This window comes from Marmota monax, unplaced genomic scaffold, assembly GCF_021218885.2.
Source record: "Marmota monax isolate L192 unplaced genomic scaffold, Marmota_monax_Labrador192_F-V1.1 WCK01_AAM20220418_F8-fsc00179, whole genome shotgun sequence".
NCBI lineage: Eukaryota > Metazoa > Chordata > Mammalia > Rodentia > Sciuridae > Marmota > Marmota monax.
In genome coordinates this window covers 3,744,690-3,759,503 of record NW_026695200.1, presented here as the reverse complement: position 1 = coordinate 3,759,503, position 14,814 = coordinate 3,744,690, and the positions used below count along the sequence as shown (strand labels likewise).

General features: G+C 35.0%; 1 long non-coding RNA gene and 1 pseudogene across 2 annotated transcripts in view; both read left to right on the top strand.

Annotated features, from left to right (window-relative positions):
• LOC131423607 (uncharacterized) overlaps positions 1 to 14,814 on the top strand; it is a 198,509-nt gene that overhangs the window by 25,444 nt on the left and 158,251 nt on the right. For both annotated transcript variants that reach the window (XR_009225351.1, XR_009225352.1), the window contains 10 exons: positions 6 to 221; positions 568 to 735; positions 1,542 to 1,655; positions 1,957 to 2,087; positions 4,576 to 5,479; positions 6,668 to 6,746; positions 7,250 to 7,276; positions 12,244 to 12,382; positions 13,148 to 13,264; positions 13,943 to 13,962. This is a non-coding gene — a long non-coding RNA (uncharacterized LOC131423607). The remainder of the gene's footprint in view (positions 1 to 5; positions 222 to 567; positions 736 to 1,541; positions 1,656 to 1,956; positions 2,088 to 4,575; positions 5,480 to 6,667; positions 6,747 to 7,249; positions 7,277 to 12,243; positions 12,383 to 13,147; positions 13,265 to 13,942; positions 13,963 to 14,814) is intronic.
• On the top strand, positions 2,313 to 2,395 carry LOC124082398 (small nucleolar RNA SNORD116; annotated as a pseudogene).

Below are 14,814 nucleotides of genomic sequence, written 5' to 3'. Positions count from 1 at the left end.
TCCAGTAGGTGGAGTTGTCTATTCCAAGCTTGAGTCTCTTCCCTCAGTTTGGTGTTGGTAACCAGTGAGAGAAGATTAGAGCTCACAGTCTCTTGCCTGGAGCTTCCCTAATCTTGATCTATCTGCTCTATCTGCATTGCTCCCAGTTTTTACCCCTCCACTCTCTTGCTTATCAGATCTCTGCTGTGGGACCTCTTGCTGTCCCCATTGGATTGTACCAGGTAAGCACCGCCCTGGTTGCACTGAGCTCTATTCAACTGAGAGCTAATTTTGTGCTGATAGTTATTGTGCCAAGTTATCACAGTTGTGGGGAGGGGAAGTTGGAAACCAGGAACCTGTTCAGTGGCAGAACCATGCTGGTAGCCACACCCACCAAAAGATAGCAAGAAAGGTTTTTCAAGATAGAGTTCATCTGTTTTCCACATCAGGGTGTCTGGTGAGGTGGGGGGAGCTGGAAAGTCCTCCTGCTGTGGCTAGAATGTTGTCAGGTGACCTGCATGGGAGCAGAGCATAGTCTGGAGTTCTGCCACTCTGCAGAGGTGCTGATTTGATGTTTCTGTTCTGCAGCTTAAGAGTCGCACATGTGCTCAAATTGTGGGCTTTGGGACCAGAGACTGGAGTCTTAAAGGAATACAGAGGCTCTGAGTTCTGCTCAGTGTTCTCAGCTTTGGTGGATTCTGCAAAAATCTGCCGTATGAGGTCCTGTCACACTCTGAGGTGTTGTATTCTGACAAGGTGAGACCCCGTGGAGAAGCCACCTGATAGCTTTCTCAGATTCATGCACAGAGCAGCCAGAAATGGTATCTCCTCTACTCCACCATCTTGGATCCGCCCCCATGTGCCACATTTTCTTTATCTATTCATCAGTTGATGGGCACCTAGCTTATTTCCATTTTTTAGCTATTATGCACATCATTTTCTTAGATACCACAGTCATCTTAGTAAGGTTCAGTTATGCACAGGTTTATGTATAGAAAATTAGGAAGAAATTATTAGTCTTTGCTCATTATGTTTCTTAACTAAAATAAATATGTGGAAATTGAAGAATAAGTTTTATTCAAGAGTTTATTTGATGTATTTTAGTTAATTTTTAAACATTTTTCCAAGGGTTAGAACATTGTTTCATTTCTTTTTATTTTCCCACCATTCAGCAGGCAATCTTCTAAATATTCCATATGATTTAAATTATATGTTTGATCAAACATTTTTTAAATTATATTATTAAATTTCTAAATTTGGAATTATTTAGAATACCAACAGCTCATACTCATATTCCTTCAGTGAGTCTGTGTGTGTTTAAATAGTGATTCTCAACTTAGTTATCAATAGTAAAGGCTCACAAAAGTCTTTGGGTCAACTTTTACATCTTTGAAAAGTTGTTTTTCTATTCTATCCTGTTCTAAGGAATGAATATAATTTTACTGGTCTAGTTGTGTAGACGTTCAAATTAATATCTGTAGCTAATTTATTTTAAACTGTTCTTAGGAATCAATCCATTGGAAAGATTTTAAGACTTCCTTCATTTCCTTTGTGTTTTGTAGACTGGAAGTGTTTTTGGAATTGCATGGAATTATCATCATCATCCCAAAGAAGAGCTAATTTGTCATTCTTATCTGTTCCATTTTGGGGACAGAACAAAACTTTACATTCCAAAGGTAATATCTAATTTTTAATAAATATACTTTTTTGCATATTTATGTAATTCAATAGGTAATTTGTTTTGTAAAGTGTCTGATAATTCAGACAGTGTGAGTTATAAATTAACTGCTGAACCATCTCAGGCTTTCAGGTCCTTATGACTCCCTTTTGAATGATATTAGAAACAACCTAGTAGAGGTATATAAAATTATTTTATATGAAGGCCTATAAATAATCCTCCTGTGTTAAGTATGTTTGACAAATAAAAAATGTGTGCTTTATGCTTTTCACATTTCCAAACTTTTATTGTTGCCACAGATTGGCATGCTACCCAAAACTGAATTTTATATTAAAGAGTTTATTTAATCTTCTTGAGAGCTGATGTGAAGCAAAGTATTAAGAATAATTTTGCTAACCCATCATCAGGAGCCAGTTGGAATTCTCATAAGGTAAGAATTTTATCCTGAGACTATTTGATATTCCTCTTGGGGAATCACAGTATTTTAATGACACTGGACACTGGCTATGATAGACAGCCAAGGGAATGGTCATTAACTGTGATGCAGAGCTCCATGGTTGAAGAGTGTGGGTCTGTGTGTCCCAGAATGACAAACTCCTGGGTGATCAGTATCTACCACATACCTTTGACTCAGGGTCGCTTATTCAATGTGCCTGGACCAATGATGACTTACAAAAATGAATCTTGTTAGAATCTGAACAAAATGAGTGACCAAACCACTTCTGTGAGCTGAAGTCCAGCATGGGGATCCTGTTAGGCAGACATATGGGAGGGATTTCAGGTATTCAGGCAGTAGGAACCACGGGGTTTAGGATATTTGAAAGCTAATGTGAGAGCATCTGTTAAATAGATTGTAAAGTTCTTTATAAATATCTATTGTGGATTACACAGCAAATTTTGTGAGTACTTGACAGTTAATGTCTATCTCCTTTTAGTAATCCAACTCTGGGAAATTAGCACATGACTAGTGAGACTCCATTGAGTTATTGTGGTAGTGCCTTGCCTTTAACCATTTATACATTTACAATTTTCCATTAGGAGCAGTCTGTTGAAGTCTATTGAATGATCAGTTCAAAAGATATTTTTGTCTTCTCTATTGTTTTTAGGTAGGAATATCTGGAAAATGAGTGATTTCTAATCATGGGAATGTCTCAGAATGTGTTTAAATTTTCTTGCTATTCCAGCTGTACAAGTTCAGATGATTTTTTTCTGTCATCCTTAAAGAGCAGTTTTCTAAATACTTGAGTGATTCCAGTGGATACTGCTTTAAATAGTTTTAATTGTAAAATTATTATATTCTACTTCTTGAAGTTTTATACCAATTTTATTGGCTAATATTCACACCCTTCAGTGGATTTCCTGTTCTCTTTGAGGAAGACCCTAGTTTTAATGAGGGATGCTAAGGTGGACTTTGGTGAATCTTTGAGCAGGTTTTAGAAAAAAGATTTTCCACACTTTCCTGTTCCATGGAATACAGTGACTTGTTTTTTTGTCATACAGTTTTATAGATAGATAGATAGATAGATAGATAGATAGATAGATAGATAGATAGATATAGATAGATAGACATATATGTGAAATCAATTCCTTAAAAATCAACATTCAATTTGGAAGATTTTCTTTTTCCACTTTTCTATTTCCCCTGTGTTTTGTAGGTTCAAAATTGGAATTGCATGAATCTCTTACTGTCACACTAATGAAGAGCTAATTTCGTCATTTCTACCAGCTTGTTTGAGAAGGAACAGAATGGCACACGCTTGAGTTAACATTTAATTTTTTATAGTTCTTTCCTAACTAGTTTTATTATTAAGAATTTGGTAGTATAGTTTAATATCTGGTATAGTGATGCCACCTGCTTCACTCTTCCTGCTAAGAATTGTGTTAGCTATTCTGGGTCTCTTATTTTTCCAAATAAATTTCATGACTGCTTTTTCTATTTCTATGAGGAATGCCACTGGAATTTTGATCAGAATTGCATTAAATCTGTATAGTGCTTTTGGTAGTATGGTCATTTTGATAATATTAATTCTGCTTATCCAAGAGTAAGGTGGATAATAAAGGCCTTTCCAATGTCTGAATTAACAGATCTTTCCATCCTCTAAGGTCTTCTTTGATTTCTTTCTTTAGGGTTCTGTAATTTTCATTATATAGATCTTTCACCTCTTTTATTGATTCCCAAGTTTGTTTGTTTGTTTGAGGCTATCGTAAATGGGGTAGTTCGTTTCCTTTTCTAAGGATTTGTCACTGATAAACAGAAATGCATTTGATTTATGGGTATTGATTTTATATCCTGCTAGTTTGCTGAATGCATTTACTAGCTCTAGAAGTTTTCTGATGGAACTTTTAGGGTCTTCTAGGTATAGAATCATATCATCAGCAAATAGTGCCAATTTGAGTTATGTGGCATATATACACAATAGAATATTACTCAGCAATAAGAGAATAAAATCATGGCACTTGCAGGTAAATGTATGGAGTTAGAGAAGATGATGCTGAGTGAAGTTAGCCAATCCCAAAAACCCAAATGCCAAATATTTTCTCTGATATAAGGAGGCTTATTCATAGTGGGGTAGGGAGGAGGATCATGGGAGGAATAGACAAACTCTAGATAGGGCAAAGGGGTGGGAGGGGAAAGGAGGGGGCATGGGGTTAGAAATGTTGGTGGAATGTAATAGACATTATTATCCACAGTACATGTATGAAGACACGAATTGGTGTGAATATATTTTGAATACAATCAGAGATATGAAAAATTGTACTCTATATGTATAATAAGAATTATAATGCATTCTTCTGTCATATATATATATATAAAAATTCTGGAATTTAATTGGTGCTGTTTACAATCTTTTAATTCAGACACTGAAGGCCTTTATCATCTGAATAGTACTCTGAGATTTCATTTTGTTCTTTTCTAGAATTTTGGCACATTCTCAATCTTCCTAATGATTCCTTCTCTGGAAACTAGGCATGGAGAGTGATGGAGATGCTCTTCCTTACTGGTGTGGCAGAGAGAAGCTTGACACTGCTGAGAGATATAATTGCCTAAGTCCCACTGAGTCTGTAGCTGTGGGCCTGGTGAGCTTTACTCTGAAAGGAGGATGGGGAGTATCTCACAGTGAGAGGGCCCAGTGTCTGCATTATTCACTCTATGCATGCTACACAACCATTCTAATCACATGTATATACTTTACCTGGGTGTGTCCTCCCTGCATTGCTCTGACCACTCTAAACTGAATGGGGTGCAACATACATAACCTTGGGCAGCCTCTGCAAATTTCTAGGTTTCTGTACTCAAACATGTTAAATGCTACAATCCATATTTAGACAGTTGTTCTTTCTTTTCCCTGCCATAGCTTTTCATGACTACCTTCTTCCCAATCCATTGAATCACCTTTGAAGGTTAAATGATTCTATGGTTGAATTAAATTGATATGCTATTCACCAGTTCACCATTTTTTGTAGTCTAAGTATATTCATTTAGTCTGACTGCACATTTGTCTGGCAGAAAGTATTGGGCACAATGTTCCCTGATAGAGGTTGGAAGCTAATACAATGACCATAGTACCCATTCTAGAAGAGTACTACATTAGCTAATTTAATATGCAATATATAACTGAACCCTACTGTGCCTCATAGACCAATGAACATGTATGCTTCTATACCTCTCCTCTTTCATTGTTTTTATTCCTACAGGTCAACAAGGACAAAGTACTGGGCCTTACATTAAAATCCATTCTTTCACCATGAGATGTGAAATAAAGAAATTTGTGGGAAATGATTTCTGCCATCCTGTCTTTGGGGGCCAGTGGGAATTCTCATGTTAGTGATATTTTATCCATGAAATATTGATATTATATGATTTTTGTAGGTATTATGTAATACCCCACAGGACACTGTACTGGGCAGCAATGGAATCTGGGTCACTGATGATTGTGTGTTTGTGTGTGTGTGTGTGTGTGTGTGTGTGTGAGAGAGAGAGACACAGAGAGAGGGTGAGCAAGAGAGAAAGGGAGAGACATCTATAGATATAAGATACATACTGGATATAGATATATTGAAACACTCTATCCAACAATAGCAGAATACAATTTATTTTCAAGCATACCTGAACATTCTCCAAGATAGATTAGATGTTAAGCCATAAAACTATACTCAATAAGCTTTTAAAAGGACTGAAATAATGTAGAGTATGTTCTATGACCACAGAGAAATTAGAAATAAAAATCAAGTTGAAAATTGCCAAATATTTGGAAATAAACACACCATATAGAACCCATGAGTAAAATAAAATATGTTAAAAGAAAGTATAAAACATTTTGTGCTGAGTGTGATATAATTAAAGAAATGCTCAGATGGAAGCATACAGTGATTATATCAGAAAAGAGAAAGATAAATAAGCTTCTACCTTGGGAAATAAGAAAAATGCTAAATGAGAAAATACAACCCAAAGTGCACAGGAGGAAGTAAATAATATAGATCTGAGCAAAAATTGTTGATATGAAGAAAGAAAAAATATACAAAAAAATCCATAAAATTAAACATGAGTGAAATTGATAAAATTTATATAGACTGATACAAATCACTAAAATTAGTTTTGAAAGAGGGGATATTACTACTGACCCTGTAGATTCAATTAGGTATGTTATTGTTTATCCCATTGTGCTCTCTCAAGGGAAGAGCTAAGAAAGAAAATGCTTGAAACTGAGAAACCCAACATTGACATTTCATTCCCGTTGGCATCAGGGCCTGTAAGTTTTTCAGAAGATTCTTCAACAACATAGTATCACTCTAAATCTATTTATGTTTCTAGCTAATTTGTGTTTTTTAACTAGCCAATAATTTAATCTACATTGGAAATCATCTTATAATTAATCAACATTAATAATATTTTAAGTTCTCCCTGGCTTCCATTCCTTCAAATTCTAGATTTTTTATATTTCTATGCTTAGCTTATACCATAAAAGCACTAGTCAGTCAAGAGTGTTTGAATGTCTCCTTCTCTTTTAGGAACAGAGATGATATTGGGCCAAAATGAGATGTATGACAGAGAATGCACCTGGGACTTCAACAGTGTATTTTGTAGGGTGTGAGTATTAGAAGGATGTAGCCAATTCTTACAACTTTAATTTTTGCCCCAGCATCCATTTTGAGTATATTTAACTTTCTCATATCAGAAGCAGGATTTATTCATCTAGGACAGTTTCCAGTTCTGTACCTCCTCCCATTTCCTCAATGTAGTCAATCCAGATAACTGCCTTTTGTAATTGCCTCTTGGTTGACCACCTCCCTATGGGACATCTAGGTACAACCTACTTGACTGGCCCTGTTAACTCTCACCCCACCCCATATGGATTGTGCACATATGCTGCAGTGACCACCTCTCTATCACAGTGTGACTCCATGGAATTTGTGTTTTCTTGCTTTAAACCCACCAATTAAAACTCCCAAGGAAGCCTGTGTGGATAACACTATGAACTCAACTAACTCTCCCTCTCTCTCACCCTTCACTCCCTTTTCTTCTCCTTTCCCTCTCCCTTTCCCTCCTTTCTTCTCTCCATGTGCTGCTTGACTTCTGCATGTGACCTCCAGAGCATGTGATATACTCCCCAAGGACTTGTAAGTAATATAGTCTTTATTTCTATCTTCTGTCTCTTCTAATCATTGAAGGGGATGCTTTCATCTTAAAGATCCTAAATTGAAACTGCCTCCAACTGTCTCCAAACACAGTTTGTTATAGGCTGGAATACCCTGTATACACTCCTTACACATTTAGTTATTTTTCTCAACTTACTCTATACTAGGTATTGGCAACATAATTAATATCCTCATGGATGACACTGATTCTTAGGGGGAAAAAATTTTCATTATTTCACTGACTTGTTCTCCAAACAACTATATACATAATCAGATAGATACATGGCATAATTGTATTACTAAGATTTGGACAGGAATGGGGAATGAAAATTAAGGAAAAATGTCTAAGGATATCCATGGAGATTATGATGAAAAGAAACAGTTGAGAAGTACTGTTTTCCATATATAGAGGAATATTGTTTCCACCACCTAATTGTGGAAGAATTGGGTATAAAGCATATCAGTTGATATTTTTCCAGGATTCCCACAGAAGTAGCAGGCTTTGCAGAGACAGTGATACATTATCTTAACTTAAATCCTAGTTGAAGGAATGTGTCTGTGTAGTTTTCTTAAAACTAAATAAAAATATTTATTTTGAAAAAACATTTTCCAAAATTCAGAAAACTCAACTGTTCCAGACTTACATCCACATATTTGTTAGCAGGAATTTTTAGGGCAACATTTACTATGTTTGAGACCAGAGAATTAAGTATGCATAGTGATATACTGCTACTCTGGCCCATAAGTTTTTATTTACCATTGTTCAGCAAGAACTGTTGAGATTTATAATTCAGTCAAAGAATGATTGATATTGAGCTTACAAATTTGAACAAGCAGGAGGGTGTATCAATAGTCTTTACTTCTATAATTTTTTTTAACATTATCCATACAAGTGCCAAATTCATATATTGGTGTAAAATGCAAACCTTTGCAACACCCGGACACAATTTGAGTACCATGTGTTCCTTAAGTGGGAATATAAACACTTGGACCCAAAGGGCATTGGGCAAATATCCACTATAGTTCTATGATCTACATCTACTTTATAATCCTTTTTGGTCTAGGCTGCAGTAGCAACAAGGTTACATAATTTAGGGCTGGATTCACCACCCCCACCCCAAATACCATCTTGTTTCTCATTTTCACAGAGAAAACATATAAAGTTGCAAGCTATTTCTTACCATTACTTATAGAATAATGTTCTGTGCTTGTATAGTCTAGGGAAACTAAGCTAATAAGGAAGAAGGAATACTTAACATTTCTACAGTTCATTGAACTTCCTCAATGACAAAAACAAACAAAATTGCACAAAATAGTCACCTGAGAGTCATACTTAATTTCAAATTTCTGACTTTGGACAATTAAAATCAAGTTCTTTCCTTTATTAATCTTATTTTATATTCTTTTTGAGAAAATAGGAATAACATTTATCCTTTGGGGGATATTTCTGTACTTCTTGAAAGATTCACCAATCTTTTAAAAATATTTTTAACTGTCCTTTGTAAGATTATCTTAAATGTTCTTAGGAGTTTTATTTTGTAACCGCTATAGTTTATATTGTTGTTCAATATAATAGACATCAGACATTATACATTAAACAATAAGTTCTCCCTTCAATGGATGAATGGATAAAGAAACTGTGGTATATATACACAATGGAATATTACTCAGCATTAAAAGAGAATAAAATCATGGCATTTGCAGGTAAATGGATGGACTTGGAGAATATCATATTAAGTGAAGTTAGCTAATCCTAAAAAATCAAAGGCTGGATGTTTTCTCTAATGTGTGGATGCTAATCCATAATGGGGATGTGTCTGGGGGAGTGGCATGCAAGAAATGGAGAAACTTTAGATAGGGCAAAGGTGAGGGAGGGGGAGGGAGAGGGCATGGGGATAAGAAAGATGGTGGAATGAGATGAACATCATCACCCTAAGTACAAGTATGAAGACACGAATGGTGTGACTCTCTCCTTTATGTACAACCAGAGATATGAAAATTGTGCTCTATATAAATGTATTACATATTGAAATGCATTCTGCTGTCATGTATAACAAATAGAATAAATAAATAAATTTTAAAAAATATTAAGTTCTAAAGTCACAGTACCTTATTTCATATGCTCAGTAGCCACATGTGGCTCTAGCCTACTATATTGGACAGCATGAGATGATAAAATATTTTTATTGTCACAGAAAGTTCCATTGGATGCAAATTATTTAGAGCTACGATAGTGTATCAGGATATGATAAAAGATGTAGATAAGATAAATACAAAATATATAAAATACCCTTTGTTAAAATCTTAGCTAAGATTATTCTGGGGAAAGTATGCTTGAAAATAGAAGAGTAAGTTGCCATATTGATAAATGTTTCTGAATTTGTTTAGACTTGCCACGAAGCTAGAATATGAAGTAAATCAGATAATAATCTTGAATCATTATGTCTATATTAAGAAGACAAATGCAAATTTTAACTATCATTGTATGTTTGGGGCTTAACTTAGTATATAAAAGTTACAGCATTACAATTTTACATAAACCTAGTATTTCAAGATATTTGAATGGTTAACAGGACAATAGAAGAAAGCCTTAAGTACCTTTGATAAAATTTGTGACATAGTGCTCTGCAGATGGCTTCAGAGAGCACTAACAAATATTTTGAGATCATACCATTTTTCATTTGCTCATTGGGTAATCAACAAATTTGATATCAGTAATCACATTTAAGCTTTGCTCTGTTCATCTTTGAGGGAACTCTGAATATAAGTAATCAAATGCATTCCTCATTTTGTCAGATCTGGGTTTCTAGTTACACTGAGGTTATTCAAAGATCAAGAAACTCAACTCAAAGTGGATCAAAGACTGGGGGTCTAGAACAGAGGAGACCCTGCACCTAACAGAAGGAAAAGTAGGCCCAAATATTCACCATATCAGCATAGGATCTGACTTCCTTAACAGAACTCCTAGAGCACAAGAAATAAAATCAAGAATCAATAAATGGAGATGGATTCAAACTAAAAACCTTCTTCTCAGCAAAGGAAACAATCAATAATTTGAAGAGAGAGCCTACAGTATGGGAGAAAATCTTTACCACATGCACTTCAGATAGAACATTAATCTTCAAGATATATAAAGAGCTCAAAAAATTTAACACCAAAAAAACAAATAACCCAATTAACAAATGGTCTAAGGAACTGAACAGACACTTCGTAGAAGAAGAAATACAGTCCATCAACAAACATACGAAAAAATCTTCAACATTTCTAGCAACTAGAGAAGTACAAATCAAAAATACTCTAAGATTTCATCTCACTCCAGTCAGAATGGCAATTATCAATATTACAAGCAATAATAAATGTTGCGAGGATGTGGGGGGAAAGGTTCAATACTGGTGGGACTGCAAACTGGTGATACTGTTATGTAAAGCAGTATGAGATTCCTCAGAAAACTTGGAATGGAACCACCATTTGACCGAGCTATCCCAATCCTTGGTTTATACCCAAAGGACTTAAAATCAGCATATTACAGTGACACTGCCACATCAATGTTTACAGCAACTCAACTTACAATAGTTAAACTATGGAATCAACCTAGGTGTCATTCAACAGATGAATGGATAAAGAAAATGTGGTATATATGCACAATGGAATATTACTCCACCTTAAAGAAGAATGAAATTATGGCATTTGCTGGTAAATGGATAAAGCTGGAGAATATCATGCTAAGTGAAAGAAGCCAATTCCAAAAAAACAAAAGCTGAATGTTTTCTCTGATAAATGGATGCTAATTCACAATAAAAAGCGTGGGACTAAGGAAGAATAGAGTTACTTTGGATTAGGTAGAGGGGAGTGAAGGGAGGGGAGGTGTATGGGGGTAGGAAAGATAGTAGAATGAATCTGACATTACAATCCTATGTACATATATGACTACATGACTGGTGTGATTCTACATCATGTACAACCAGAAGTGAAAAATTATACTCCATTCATGTATGATGTGTCAAAATGCATTCTACTGTCATTTATACCTAATTAGAACAAATTTTTTAAAAGTTGATTTTATATACTTTTTCAAAATTATAGATAAACATTGTTTATGGATGTCTTTTAAATGAAAAATGATTAGGACACTTGCTTATTGCACTTGAATGCACCCTTTCACTAGATTGTTACTTTGGGGCAAATTTTAGACTACTTTTTAAAAAATGTTTAGCATAATTTAGTTGAATACAACCTTTCTAGATATTCAGATATTATTGGCATGTGCATTTTTCTATAAAGATGGCCTTGTGAAAATTGGTAAGTTACAATAGATTTAGTTTGCCAGTGAAATTGTTAGAACTTGTCCTTAGACTTTATAGAATGGAAATGAAGAGATTATGGTTTTGTTGCTTTTTAAAAAACTAACTTATTTATTAATTGGTACTAAGGATTGAACCCATGGACACTTAACCACTAAGCCATGAACCCAGCCCTTTTTATGTTTTATTTTGAGACTGGGTCTCACTAAGTTGCTGATGGTCTCACTAAGTTGCTAAGGCTGGCAACTTGAACTTGTGATCCTCCTGCCTCAACCTCCCAAGTCGCTGGGAATACAGGCACCACCATGCTTGGGATTGTTAATTTTTATAGTAGTATTTTAAAAAATTTATAACAGTCTTAATAGAACATGAATATTTTATTTCAAAAACATAATTATTACTGAACTGTTCTCTGTCCTTTGGACCTTATGGGAAAAGAGAGAGTGGTTCATATTTGTGCATGTGACACACAGAGGACTTAGTAATATCCACCTTTCCCAGTCTGTGCATAGCATAGCATACTCACACTTCATAAATGTTTTATTGTTAGATTCTGTGTGCCCTGTGTATATATAGACACATCTGTATGCATGCATATTTTTGTATTAAGATGTTATTTTTCCTCTTTTTTTTTCTTTTCTCTGTTAGGTGACAATAAACCCCAAAATGGAAGGGCAGTTGTTCATGCCTGTCTTCTTAATTCTCAAATGTCATTTTCAGAGTATGAGCTGACAACTTACTTCCAAAGTCTCCATTCCTACCTATGGACTCTTGGACACCCTCACAGGTATAATAACTATATGGGTAGGGAATTTCATGTTTATAGGAAAGCAGCCTAGAATGGGTTTAAATTAATATATCTTCTTCTTAGGCTTGATTGCATTTGGTTGCAGCCAAAAGGGATTAGAACTCATCCAAAAACCAGATGAGTATGGTTACAGTACAGAGGAGTTATAGCTATGTGATCATAACAGGTTTTCTTGAACTGGAGGTCTCTCCTCAATAATCCTACCCTCAGCTGAATTACCTTTATCAGACTATTACATTTTAGCTGTTTATTGGCATGATAGATTCATTCAATGTACTTTTGATTTCCTGTGGTCAGATAACTTTCAGTTTATTTTTTGTGACAAAGCCACCTTGTGTATTGCCTTTTATAGAATAAGTTCTCAGTAACTTTTGGTGAGAATAGATATATTTGTACCCTGTTTTGAGTGATTTGGGGAATAATCTTTCCAACAAAGCAGTGAAAGATGATTTTTAAGAAAGCAAAAGACACTATTTTCAGTGGGACTCAGATGATTCATTCAGTTTTAAAAATCTGAAAGATACAATGTGTTGATACTAAAACATATAGAGACATGGAACATCTGGTTATGGTTTCAGAGCTGTGTAAATAAGGAGCAGTTTCCAAATGAAATCAATATTAAAAAGAAATAAACAGCAAATTTCCCAGACTCTCACTGCATTACCTGCTTCACTGGAAATAGAGTTTTTTGTTTGTTTATTTGTTTGCTTATTTATTTATTTATTTATTTATTTATCACCTCAGAAGAGAACTTTTTTGGGAATTCTTCTGGGAGTGAATGGCACCATTAAATTTCCAAAAGAAGGCTCCTCCAACAAAGAGCTCTTCACCTGAATATTTTGCAAGAGACACACTCTGGAGGTAAGGTTGTTAGTTAGAATAGTCCTTGCTTTCTAGAAGCTGTGTCTGGGTAGAAAATGATATGTTAATTTCTTGCAGTCTGATGATTTGAGTACATTTTAATGGATTCCAGTGGCCACATAGCACAGTGGGTTAAATGTCAGAGCTTTTGTGTATAGCTTTTCTACATTTCAGTATATTTCCTTCCAACATGAAGGGTTTCCTTATAACTTTTCTTCTCTCATCCAGTTGACAGTACTTCTTTATGGCTGGATCCATTGTATTGCTAGAAAATTGTATTCATGAGATACAGTATATTCTCAGTGACTCCGACTAGAAAGTTGACAAATAGTTTTGTCTGAAATAATTGATCAAATGAATGAGCTTTAAGGAGCCAAGAACAGCAGGGAAGAGACAGATACAAAATTTGAAGTTGCTGAAGAATGTCCTTAACTTTTTAGCCCATCAAAAGGAGAAAATGCAATACAATAGTACTTGGCATTCTTTATGTTAGGAAGCTATAAAGTGATTTTTGTAGCTATAGTGTGGATCCAGCTGCTAGAAATGTGGCTTTCTCTTTGTACTCTACATAGATTTGTTCCATCACATGTATGGGAATAGTAAGAATTTCATGACCCCCTGCCTCTTTAGGGCATGTGTTTCTAACCTCTGTCATTTTTTCTCTCTGTGTCTTTGTAGGTGATGACCCCAAAGACAAGGTATATTTGTTAGAGTTGGTGCCATTACTTCTACCACCAGCTTCACCAAAACAATGATATAGTCTTCCTTATGCACAGTCACTTCTCTTTCCTGTGTGGCAGTGGATACCTCCTGCAGATAAGAAATGCTTAACTGAGAAATGCTCATGTTGGGATATCATCGATGAGACTTTAATTTGGGCATGGTGACTGTTTCCCTTGCTGCCACTTGACTCAAACCCAGGAGCCTCACTAGAGGAAATAATATTACACAAGAAGCTCAAAATGATGGAATTGCTCAGTGCTCCCATAAAGATACACTTATAATTTTCCTTTGCCATGTGATAAATTTTTGAAAATAGGATACAGTCAAAAGAAACTCTGCATGATATTTTTTAAAAACTCGACATTTAAATAATTAATATATAAATTAAGTGCCCTCCTCTCATTAATGCCACCCTTATAGCTTTCTTCTATTAAGGGAGGTATGTGCATTCTTTTAGAGGATAGATGTGCACAAACACAAAAACTATTTTGGGGAGGGGGTCTAGAAGTGGGACATATTGTAATATATTCTCCTGCAAATTGCCTCTTTCATTTAATAGTCTTTTCAATGGGCTTTTTCTACTTCAGTAATACATACATATCTGTGCCATTTGTTGAATGACTGCATGACTGTTTTGTAGATGAAATATAATTAAATGTTTTAAGCATTTCTCATTCATAGATATTTATGTTAGCACCAAATTTCTGTGCAATGAACCTCCCTATATATCAACAATCTTGCTTTTGTTTATTATATCATAATAAAATTACTAAGCAGTTGAATCACTGGGATTAAGAATATACACACTTCAAATTCTGAAAATTATT